The sequence below is a fragment of the Mustela nigripes genome, chromosome 8, assembly GCF_022355385.1.
Source record: "Mustela nigripes isolate SB6536 chromosome 8, MUSNIG.SB6536, whole genome shotgun sequence".
Lineage (NCBI taxonomy): Eukaryota > Metazoa > Chordata > Mammalia > Carnivora > Mustelidae > Mustela > Mustela nigripes.
In genome coordinates, this window is record NC_081564.1 from 37,863,378 (window position 1) to 37,875,629 (window position 12,252).

At 38.7% G+C, this 12,252-nt stretch overlaps 1 pseudogene; it reads left to right on the forward strand.

Annotated features, from left to right (window-relative positions):
- The first annotated feature begins 11,666 nt into the window (after positions 1 to 11,666).
- LOC132024040 (U6 spliceosomal RNA) lies at positions 11,667 to 11,755 on the forward strand (annotated as a pseudogene).
- Positions 11,756 to 12,252: the final 497 nt, after the last annotated feature.

The window sequence follows — 12,252 nt, forward strand, 5'->3', positions numbered from 1 at the left end:
ACAGCCCACTGTATAGTCCATTTCTGTACATGTTCCAAAGGCATTTTAAAGGAATGTACATCCTGTCATTCTTGGGCATTTTGTTATATAAATTTCAATTAAATGACATCACTTGATTGTGCTATTCAAGTTTTGTATAGCCTTACTGATTTTTCAACTACTTGTTCCATCAATTACCAAGAGAAGACTGTTGAAATTTCCTACTGTAATTGTGGTAAACTCCTTGAGTGCCTTTGAGTGTTTCTGTACTTAAATACTTCCATCCAGCCTTTTATATATATTATAAATGTGTATAGGTGTATAAGACATAAGTTACTTCGTTATTATTAGAATCAGAACTCCTATATAGATCACTTTTAGTATTTTGTAAGGAAGATAGTCCCTATTACTTGTGTTTAGCCTAGGTTAGCAAAAGGTATTGACTCCCTTGGTATAGAGGCATACAAAAAAGGCAAAGCAAAAATCCATTACAGTGAAGTAAGTGGCCTGAAGCAGAATCAATAACAAGATGGTGTTTGGGTTAGGTACTGCTGGGAAGTAAGTGATAACAATTTTGCTGATGGCCTTGAGATCTAAGAAAAACCTGAGATCTTTATCTATTTGGCTTATTTAATGGTGGGATAGAAGTGTTGCAGAGCTACTACAGGGTCTGAGAAGACCTTTGCATAGAAGTCTCTCAAATATAGGCTTGAGCCCTTCCTTTGTTTTTGGCTTCAAAGGATATTGGGCAAGTTGAGGTAACAGTAGGGTCTGTGTGAACTTCACTAGGCTCTGATCAAATTATTTTTCCTATGCCATTGGAATTTAGCCCACTGAGTGTCAAGTCTGGTACCAAGATCTGAATCTGCATCAAATACAGCAAAAAAGGAAAAATGTATATCCAGGGCAGATACAATTTGATTTTGACTGTAGGAGTACTTTGGAACCACAAGAAACAGTTTCTGTGCTGTGCATTTGTACAATCCCATTTGCAAAGTAAGTCCTTATTTGATTTGCAAAAGTGGTATCCTGGAGCGGGAAGAAATATTTTTAGTTAAGTGTCCAAGGGTTACAGTTAAGGATTAGGAGATTGGGAAAATATGTGGGTTATTTGAAATACTTATCATTGTTGTTGTATGTTTTCTCTGAGAAGAATTCAGAGATTGAGCAGTTAGCGGTGTTTACTGTAGAATGGATATTGCTTGTATCTATCAGAAATCGATGAGGGTAACTTTCTATATTTATAATTAACTGGCCTTAAGTGTTCAAGCATAAGGCTGAATATTGGGTTTGTTTTCCTCCCTAAGAACATCATCATTGATCGGAATTGTGGGTTATTTCTGTATCTTGGTTTCTCTTTTGTTAAAAAAAATGCAATATTAATCCAGTGTTCCTTCTGTTTATAATATTTACACATGTTCTTTTCAAAAGATGGTAAATTGGGAAATGGGTCACATAATTGTTTGATCTGTAAGGTCATAAGTCTATTTGGGGTCCTGTCTAACTTCATGAGAAAACTCTTTTAAGATGCCATATGGGTGTTAAAATTCAGGCGAAGGCTGATTTCTGTTTTTGAATTAGGTCTTTAATTTCAGGTTTAACTCCATGGGTAAAATGAGATGAAAGAACTGCTATTATAATGGCACTTTCTTTAACTTTCAAATGTTAGAAAATATTGCCTAAGGGGCATCTGGGTCACTCATTGGTTGAACATCCAACTCTTGATTTTAGCTCAGATCATGATCTCAGGATCCTGGGATTCAGTCCCTTGTAGGACTCTGCACTCAGCAGAGTATCTGCTTGAATATTTCTCTCCCTCTCCCTCTGCCACACCCCTAGCTCCTACATGTGTTCTTGCTTTCAATTAATTAATTAAAGAGAAAGTATTGCCTGGTCTGTTATAAAAATATCTTATTGTTTTATCATTTCTCCATTTGCAGAGAAAATTATAATACAACTGATTTGTATTCAGAACCTTCTGGATGTAGTTTAGGAGATTTTGTCCTACTTTTCAGGCCCCCTTTTGACTCTTGGATATATTCTGGAAAGAAATATCACCTCACACCTGTCAGAATGGCTAAAATCAAAACACAAGAAACAACTGGTGTTAGCAAGGATGTGGAGTTGACAGGAATGCAAACTGGTGCAGCCACTGTGGAAAACCGTGTGGAGGTTCCTCAACAAATTCAAAATAAAATGGTCCTATGATCCAGTAATCACACTACTGGCCATTTACACAAAGAATCTGAAAATAATAATTCAAAGGAATATATGCACTCACATTTTTATAGCAGCATTATTAATAATAGCCAAATTTTGGAAATAGCTCAAATGCCCATCAGTTGATGAATGGATAAAGAAGATGGGGTGCAAAGATACAGATGTAGTGAAAAGAAAAACATTGTACCCCAATGTTTACAGCAGCAATGGCCACAGTCGCCAAACTGTGGAAAGAACCAAGATGCCCTTCAATGGACGAATGGATAAGGAAGATGTGGTCCATATACGCTATGGAGTATTATGCCTCCATCAGAAAGGATGAATACCCAACTTTTGTAGCAACATGGACGGGCCTGGAAGAGATTATGCTGAGTGAAATAAGTCAAGCAGAGAGAGTCAATTATCACATGGTTTCACTTATTTGTGGAGCATAACAAATGGCATGGAGGACAAGGGGAGATGGAGAGGAGAAGGGAGTTGAGGGAAATTGGTTGGGGTTCATATATATAATGGAATATTACTCAACCACAATAAAGAATAAACTCTTGCCATTTCCAACAACATGGATGAAGCTAGAGTGTATAATGTTAAGAAAAATTAGCCAGTCAGAGGAAGAGAACTACCATATGATTTTACTCATCCTGGAATTTAAGAAAGAAAGCAAAGCAACAAAGGAAAAAAAAAAAAAGAAAGAAAGAAATAAAAGAGAGAGAGAGACAAACCAAAAAACAGACTCATTTATATAGAGAACAAACAGATGGTTACAAGAAGGGAGGTGGGTGGTGGGGAATGGGTGAAATAGGTGAAGGGGATTAACAATACGCTTATCTTGATGAGCACTGAATAATATATGGAATTTTTGAATTACTTTATTACATCCCTGAAACTAATATAACACTGGAACTAAAAGAAAATCAAGAAGGATCCTTTAGGTCCTTTTCCAGGTGACTCTAATCAGCTTTTGTCATCTAGCATTTGATAGGAGGTTCCAACCAATATGTGTACAAGTTAATATAGGTCAGATAACCCAAGGCTATGCAGAAGGATTCTGAATTCCATGAACACAGGCACATGGTGTTTTTTGTGCTTCATTGTGCTTTGCAGATACCATTTTTTTTGTTTTGTTTTGTTTTTTGTTTTTTATAAATTTTGTAAAAATTTGTGGTTTGTGACCAAAATATAGGTTTGTGACAACCCTATATTGAGCAGAACTTTTTTGGTGCCATTTTTCTAAGAGCATTTGATCACTTGGTATCTCTGTGTAACATTTTGGTAATTCTCACAACATTTTAAACTCTTCATTATTATTATGTCCATTGTGGTGATCTATGATCAGTTCTTATGATTCACTGAAAGTTTCTTTGGTAGTGGCTTTTTTTAGCAATTAAGTATTTTTAAATTAAGGTATGTACCTTGTTTCTCAGATATAATGCTATTGCACAATTAATAGGCTACAGTACAGAGTAAACATAACTTTTATGTATACTGGGAAACCAAAAAATTGATTTGACTCACTGTCAATGCCATGGGTGTTATTATTGCAATGGTCTGGAACTGAACCCACAGTGGCTCTGAAGTTTACTTGTTGCTGCTGTTGGTCTTGTCTTGGTGTATGGAAATCCTTATTAATAGCTCTTGTTTCAGCTGGAGTCCAAGGTTTCAATTACAGGTGCCTGAATACTTGCCTCATGGATGGAATCCATCTTTGGAGGCAACCAGTATTTGCGGGTATTAGTGTTTTAGGGAAAAGAGAACAGCTCTGGACAAGGGAAGAACAGCAAGATCAGACAGATAAGGATTAGAATGACAACTGGATGTAGGGAGGCAACAGGATGACAGAAAGGAGAATATCCACTAAGAAAAGAAGTCTAGTTTGCTCTTGCTTCAGTCTATCAGTTGGCTCTTTTTCTTTGGCCAAAAAATCTTTAGTTGAGACAAGGTTTGCATCAGAATTTCCTTTGGAGTCTACGTATCAGTCATAAGATGCCACCCATTGAACTTGTACAATCTTACTCCTGTTCTTTCCTAAGACACTTCTCAAAAGACCAATTTCGTTGAAAGCAAACATTTCTCAGAGTGACCGTGGAAGACCCAAGTCATCCCTGATGAAGCTATGCCATTTAGAAAGATATGTGCAGGAATTTATATTTTAAGAATTTATACTATAAAATTATATTGTAAGGAGGGTACACAGAAGCAGCAGGGGTTTTTACATGTAGGGGAGAGGTTTTAGGCTGAGACACCCATGAGAGTCAGCCATCGAAGTAGAAATGTAATGTTTGTAATTCTTGCTCACTTCCAGTTTCAGGGACCCAACCTCATGGTTGGCTGCTGTGAGCACAGACCTGACAACGGGTACATGCCCTACCCTGCCATCCTGCCCCACTCCACCTGGCAGAAGGAAAACCAGAGAGAATGTTCTCTTTGGATCCAAGCCAAGCTCAAAAAAAAAAAAAAAAAAAGAGAGAGAGGTGGGGAAAGAGCCTCATCTGGCTTTACTGATGACCCATAGCAAAGTCTGTCCCAGTGAACATGGATTCTGTGAGAACTACAAACTCACCAGTCTGTGGGGCTGGCTGGAGCAATAGGTTTATAAGGTCTCTGCCTATGTGTTGCTGATGGGATTCTCCTTCTCATAGTGAACAATACTTTTAAACGGCCCAACACAAAACAGTAGCACAAAAGAGCAAAACCAGAATGAAAAGGAGCAACCTTGTTATACCTAGGATCCAAACAAATGATAATCAATAATAGAGCCTCATTACCAAACTGAGGGTAAAGAGCCAAGGATCTCAAGGCAAAGGGAGTGGGGATGAGACCCGGTGCTGACTTACTAATTTGGCAAGACCTCCGCAAGCTGCTAGCAGCAAATGTCAAGGAGATTCTGCAGGCAGCACATCTGGTCAGAAACTGGAGTTCGCAGCAGAGGACGGAGCATACGGTTTTAGTGACACCTTCAGGAAACTATGGGAATAAGCAAAGACCATCCCTATAGGAACAAATGCAGACTATTTATCTAGGGTTTGCTATAGAAAGAAAGTTGGCCACTATCACTTGTGTTTGGCAGAGACTCAAAGGCAGGCAGAGCTTTATAGTGAGAAAGAGCTTTATATATTTATATAAATTTTATATATTATATGTATATATTTATATATAAATTATATATTTGTATATATTTTACATAAAGCAAAGAGCTTCATAGTGGGGGAAAAAAAAGGAAGGCTCAGGTATGCCCTGGGTGGAGGGAATTGGCTGGGGAAGCTGGAGGTGGGCATACTAGGACCTCTTCTGAGATTGGTTTGCGGCTGTATATTTGCCTTTCTCTGGTTGCCTCTGAGTGGAAGCAAGGGCACGCACTAGAGAAGCCAGCTGTCTGATCAATTCTGATGGTCTGGGCCTATTACTGCAGAAGTTGTGGGTCAAAGTTCTGTTGTTCTATGTGCAAATAGCCATGGTCTATTTGCACAATTAGTCCTTTTATTTTTCTTATGCTACTGAGGTACACTTTCAGTGTCATGATTTAATAGAGGGCCACAATGACAAACTAACTTGTTTCACAAAGATAACAAATTAGGTAACCTTATTTTAACTAAAAGTTTTTAAAAATGTAATATAAAAAATTAATATAGTAAAAGAAACCCAAAAAAATATTCAGCCAAAAAATAATGATCTCAAAGAAGTTCTTAAAGGAAAATCCACTTTTATCTCCTTAAAGTATCCTAGGACATCTTCTCAATGTCACTGCCATTTCTCCTGGAGGCTGTTTTAGAATGAATAAGCATTACTTTTTAACCTGATATGAGCTAAACTAAATAGGAGGGTGACCTGTTTTAGACTTTTGCACCCCTCACAAGTGTTGTGCTGTGTCACTAAGAAGCCAGGAAACCTAGAACCTAGAAGACTCAACCCAGAAGAAACCTTTGGAATATTCACTGCTTCCCAGCAGCCAGTAAAGGGAATTTTTACATTGTATGAGATCTTAGCACCCTCAGTATTCTGGCTGACAATGTGTAGCCTCTGAAGCCCGCTGCCAAAAGAAGCTTGCCTACCAGAGTGGCAATGCACTGAGGAACACGCTGTACGACTTTGGCTGTTACTTCCAGCAACGTCAGCCCTCCTTCCTCCACCTCTTACAGGAGTCTTTCACACACACCTCCTCCAACACCTCCATTTTCATGTAAATTTTTTGAGGGTAATGCAAATCAAGATTTTTTTTTTCTCGCCAGTTTGACAAAGAGAAAGTTCACCTTATTTGGCTCAGATCCTACAATGAGTGACTCGTTTTTAGATTTAGATTTTTGTGCCTTTGATTTATTCAGAATCTATTTCATCCTAAAGGAAAAAAGTTTTCTCATGGGAAAGTACATCTTAAAGCATGAAACAAGCACAAGGCATTATTAGTTTTTGAATCAGCTGAGTTTTATATTTGACTTGGAAAGATGTTTCTTACCAAAGAAATATGGGAGATTGAAACCCAAAGAGAGCACTTTGGTGTTCATATCGTTTTCACGTGTGAATATACACCATCAAAGGTCCCTCACTCCATATGATTAGAAATGCAATCAGTTCTTTACCAGTGGGAGACAACCAAAGGTGCATAATAAGGTGATTATTGTGGTCACATACACTGCCCAGGACCTCTATGTCTTATGCATATGTCATGTAGCTTCTAATGGTCTGGTTGCATGTGTTAAATGAAAAGTTTCATCATTGCAAATTATTCTTTATATGATGGTTATAGAAAAAATAGATCAGTATAATAAAAAAGTTTAAAACTCCCACTTAATTTATTCATGACATAACATGATCTTTGGTATTGGCTTTAAAATACTGCTGTGAAGAAAAGGAGGAAAGTGATGAAGGGAGATTAGTAAAATGTTGATGATTGTTGAATTGAATAATAAAGTGTTCATTATATGATTTTCTTTAAACTTTCGGGTATGTTTAAAGTTTTTCACAGTAAAGGTTAAAAAAACACCTTCCGTATTGGAAAGAGGGAGTATGGAAAACAACAAACAGGGTCACGGCTCCATCTGATATCTCATGATACAAAGTTAGCAAGGACATCTGACCTGCAAAGGATGGAAACTCCATCTTTTGACTATCTTACTCTTTTTGGTTCTGAACTCAGGCAGGATCTCTCTTGCTCATTACCTTGTTTGGTCATCTGAGATGAATAATACAGAAGATGTTCCCCTTCGTGTTTGTATTTTCAGTGACCCATTTTCTGTTGACATAAGTTCAGAGTCTAGGCATTGCTTTAGGGTCTTAGAAGAAGCATAGCATTGCTGGCCAACTTGGTATCTCTTGGGCAATGTGATTCCACTATAAATTAAGTAGACTTTGATCTGCTTCTACTTTTGGACTGCATGGGCCCATAACAAGGTAAGATCTTGTCAAATGGTTCATCGTCTTTGGGTCTAGAACCCAACTCAGGAAAAGTTCACTGACTTTTCTCTCAAACCCTGCCTCAGAGAGTTCAAAAGAATAGCCTGAAGTGAGAAGGCACAATTAATCTGCTTTTTGCCCCAGCACATACTAATATTTCCCCAGTTGTCCCAAAATGTCTTTCATAGTTGCCCTCTCCTCCTCCCAATATGAAGGGACAAGTTTTCTTTGTTGGCCAAGTTTCGCTATGAAAGTGATGTCATCTGAACCGTGCACAGCCTGTGTAGGATGTGACGTAGTTCATGTAGATTCTTGTGCAAGCTCCTGGTCTTTTTGTAGCCTGTTAACAAATGGTTATGCAGACCAGCAGTAGTCTACGACCCATGCTCTCTGGAGGTCTGCTATAGTATCTCTCCCAGCTCAGATATGGCTAATCGTTTTCCACTTGGTGCCCTTTAACTTCTTTCTCCTGTATTTTCTGTAAACTACAGGTTGAATATAAGGCAGTCCTCTTGTGTACAAGTGTAATGCAAGCCCACAATGAAAGCCACATTTGTGATCTTAAATATTCTAGTGGCCATATGAAATATGTAAAAAGGAAGAGGCGGAATTAATAATATGTCTTATATTTAACTTAATAGAGTCAAAATCTAATAATTTTAACATGAAATTGACATAATAATTATTATTGAGCAATTTTACCTTTTATTTTTATTCTAAGTCTTTGAAATCTGGTGTGTATTTTATACTTGTAACCACATCTCAGTTTGAACTAGTCACATTTGAAGTGCACAAGTATCAGGTCTCGACTGCATTCAGAATGAAGATTTTCAGGAACAGTTGTTCATAGCTGGTGCTGGGTATCTCATCTCATATCACATCATATTAAATTGCACATAATGTCAGCTTACCCTGCCATGTAAGTTAATAGGAGATACTGTTTTCTTATCAAAGAACTTCTTGTTGTCTAACAAACATTTTAAGATGGAATCCCATGTGCCAACTAGAAATACAACAATGAAAAACATTTTAATTAGTTATAACAGACCAGTGGAAGAAGAACAAAAATTAAAGAGGAATCTTTTTTTTTAAGATTTTATTTATTTATTTGTCAAAAAGAGAGAGAGCACAAGTAGGCAGAGTAGCAGGCAGAGGCAGAGAGAGAAGCAGGCTCCCTGCCAAGCAAGGAGCCTGATGCAGGACTAGATCCCAGGACCCTGGGATCATGACCTGAGCCGAAGGCCGTGGCTTAACTGACTGAGGCACCCAGGCATCCCTTAAAGACAACACTTAGATGACACAGATTCCTCTACAGACATTAGTAAGTTTGAGAAATTTTTTTTTTAAGATTTTTATTTATTTATTTGACAGACAGAGATCACAAGTAGGCAGAGAGGCAGGCAGAGAGAGAGAGAGAGGAGGAAGCAGGCTCCCTGCTGAGCAGAGAGTCTGATGTGGGACTCCATCCCAGGACCCTGAGACCATGCCCTGAGCTGAAAGCAGAGGCTTTAACCCTCTGAGCCACCCAGGTGCCCCGAGAAAAAAAAATTTTTTTAAAGGATTTATTTATTTGAGGGAGAGAGCAAGTAGGGAGAAGGTCAGAGAGAGAGGGAGAGAAGCAGACTCTCCGCTGAGAGGGAAGACTGATGTGGGGTTCAATCCCATGACCCTGAGATCGTGACCTGAGCCAAAATCAAGAGTCAGATGCTTAATCAGCTGAACCACCAAGCACCCCGAGTCTGAGCCTTTTTAAAATCTGATGATATGGGATGGAGTTGTTCATACATTCATGTTCCATAATGGTCTCATTAATGGTGCCTGTTGTACGAACTTAATGTAAAATATTCAGATGCTATACAGGAACAATAGTGCCCACCCTAACAATGTTATCAGGGTCCAAAGTTCCAACAAGAACTGAGGCTAATTCTTTTAGTCTTACATTGTAAAGACTGTAGCAGTTTCCTAAGTTTCTATACAAGGAAAAAACAAAACAAAACAAGCCCAAAACTTTTAACGTAAGAACTTTAAAGATTATTCCAATAAAATTGATGGATGAGTTACCCATAGCCTTTAAAACTATATATATTAAATATATATATTTAAATAATGTGTGTATAAGATATATATTTTTTATATTTATATTTATATTCATATTTTATATATAATATATATTTAAAATATATTAAATGTATATAAACATATATATTTAAATAATGTGTGTGTGTATAAGATATATATTTGACTACACTTTCAATGAATGCTTTTATTGTTTAATGATATAAAAAGCATTTAGGAGCAATTTGGCTGATAAATTCTGTATCCAACATTTATTACAGGGACAAGCTAGAGGTAACTTAGTTCCTACAAAATGAGGCTTCCCTGTGGATTTGGCAAGAGACCAAGTGGAATCGAGTACTTCCCATTTCTTGAGCCTGCTCTGACCACGATTGCCTCATTGGCCTCTGTCTGGGGCTGCCTTTCTTCTGGGTCTTCATGCCCTTGGGAGGGTTGTGCCAGGTTCATCATCAGGGCCTCTGACCAGCTGTCTTTCCTCAGCAGAGAGGAAGGGAGACCAAGAGATGGAAACTCCAAGAGGAGCACTCGGGACAAAGCTAGGGCACCAGCTTCTGGTCTCATTTCTCCTGGTGCTTCAAAGATCACTCCAAATTTGGGGCCCCTGAAAATTTCCCTTTAAAAAAAATTAATGTGTTTATTGGATTTATATGGGCCCACTCCTCCAAATTGTTCAGTATTCAAAAGTGATTAGGCTTTGGAGCTGGGCAAGCTCTCCAAGCTCTAAGGGCTGCTGAGGATTTTTAGCAAGAGCTCAAAAGTAAAAAAGCAAGGAGCTATCTGCCACCGTTCATGTTGAGGGCCCTATGCATCAAATGAGGACTGAAACAATCTTGTTAAAACATTTTAAATTCTTAGGCTACAATTGCATACCTCATCATAAAACACCGTTTTGCCTACTTCCCAGTGTTTTGAGGATAGCTTCATTGCAATGACATAAACCACCACCAAAGGGCTGAGGGAACGAAATCTGTGTTTGGAAGAGTGTGTAATTCTGGTTTACATCTTCTGCTGGAAGGCCTGACAGCGCCCCACTGTCCCCACTGAAGATCGTTTCTCATTTTTCCCGGCATAGAGCATCTGCTGCTAAGGCAAATGAAAACCAGTTGGAACCAAAAAACCGAGATTGGGTTTTAATAATCCTGTTTCGTAAATGAGCTTATCACTGTGTGAACACTGCTCTGAGCAATTTGGTAGACCATTTTTATGTCCTCTAAATTAGCACAGTGCTTTCCTTCTGGGGGCTAAAATGCCTTGTGTGTATAACCTGGATTTATGTTACAAAATGGAGGGAACAGAGTTGTCCCAGAATGTGAGTGAGACAAAGTTCTTAACCCCTTCCTTCTGCTGGGGTCAGGAGTGTGTAGCTCCCAGAGAGGCAGTACGGTGTAGGGAGTGAGCAGTGGCCTTGATTGTGTAGGTCTAGCTGACTGTTAACTCAGCCCGTGCAGATGTGCAGATGGGCTAAGATGGAACAAAGATAAGCCTCTATGAGTGATGGTTTCACCTTCTGTAAAACAAGGGCAAGAATAGCTTTTCTGTAGAGATGTGAGAGGGAACAAATGAAATAGTTGCAATTTTTTCCCTGGACTCCGTCCCTTTCCATGGCACTGGCTCTACAATGCCTGGTTTGAAGTTGGTCCCGATTTCTCAGTCTCCCCCAAGGAGACCCTCTGGAGGGGACTTGAGAACCCACATTTTGGTGCCGCTGTTAATTAATACATTCACTCTTTCGAACCAAGGCTAGGTTCCCTGGACTACCTGGTGATCCTCCTGTTTCCTAATTGGTTCTTTTCTTTCTCTGCTCAAGCTATTTTTTTAATCTAATTTTTCTTCAAACCAACCAAGCTATGACCTAATCTCTATTCTCAGCAAACAACTTTGACTCTTACTGTACTAAGAAAAGAACAGGTAGAGAACAATATAATGGGAATTCTCACAACTTCCTATAGCTCTGTGCTTAACTTCATTGGCATTCTTGATTCGCCCTTCTTTGTTCTCACTGTGAGCCACTCCCTTTGGCAGCACATACACAGAAACTAGAATGTTACAGAGAAGATTAGCATGGCCTCTGCGCAAGGATGACATGCAAATTGGTTCTCACTGTGACACAATGAGCCCCGGGCCCCCTTCAAGGTTTATCTTCCCTGTTTTCCGCTGGATCTCATCCAGTTTCACCTTCTTAGGATCTAGTCTATTAATCATCCACTTTCTTCATTCTGTTATTATTTCCCTCTTTAAAGGAATCTTAGCCATGACACCTAATTACATTCAATATTTTTATCTTAACAAAAGAAACCCTTCGTGGATCTGGCTTCTAGGTTGAAACGGCTGGCAGCCTAGGCTCTTCCTTTCCCTTTACTGTCCAGCTTTGCTGAAGCTTCACTGTTTCCTGCTTCACTTTTACTCATTCTTCAAGCCACTGTAATTGGACAACCATTCTCCATCTTCATGGAATCTAGTTTTGGCAACGTCATCTATGACTATTTTGTTTCAGTACCTAATGGTCACTTCCAGGTCTTTATCATGTTCGACTTCTCTGAAATATTTGTATTCATAAGTATATCTGCTATTTTAAAATTCTTTTTGTTA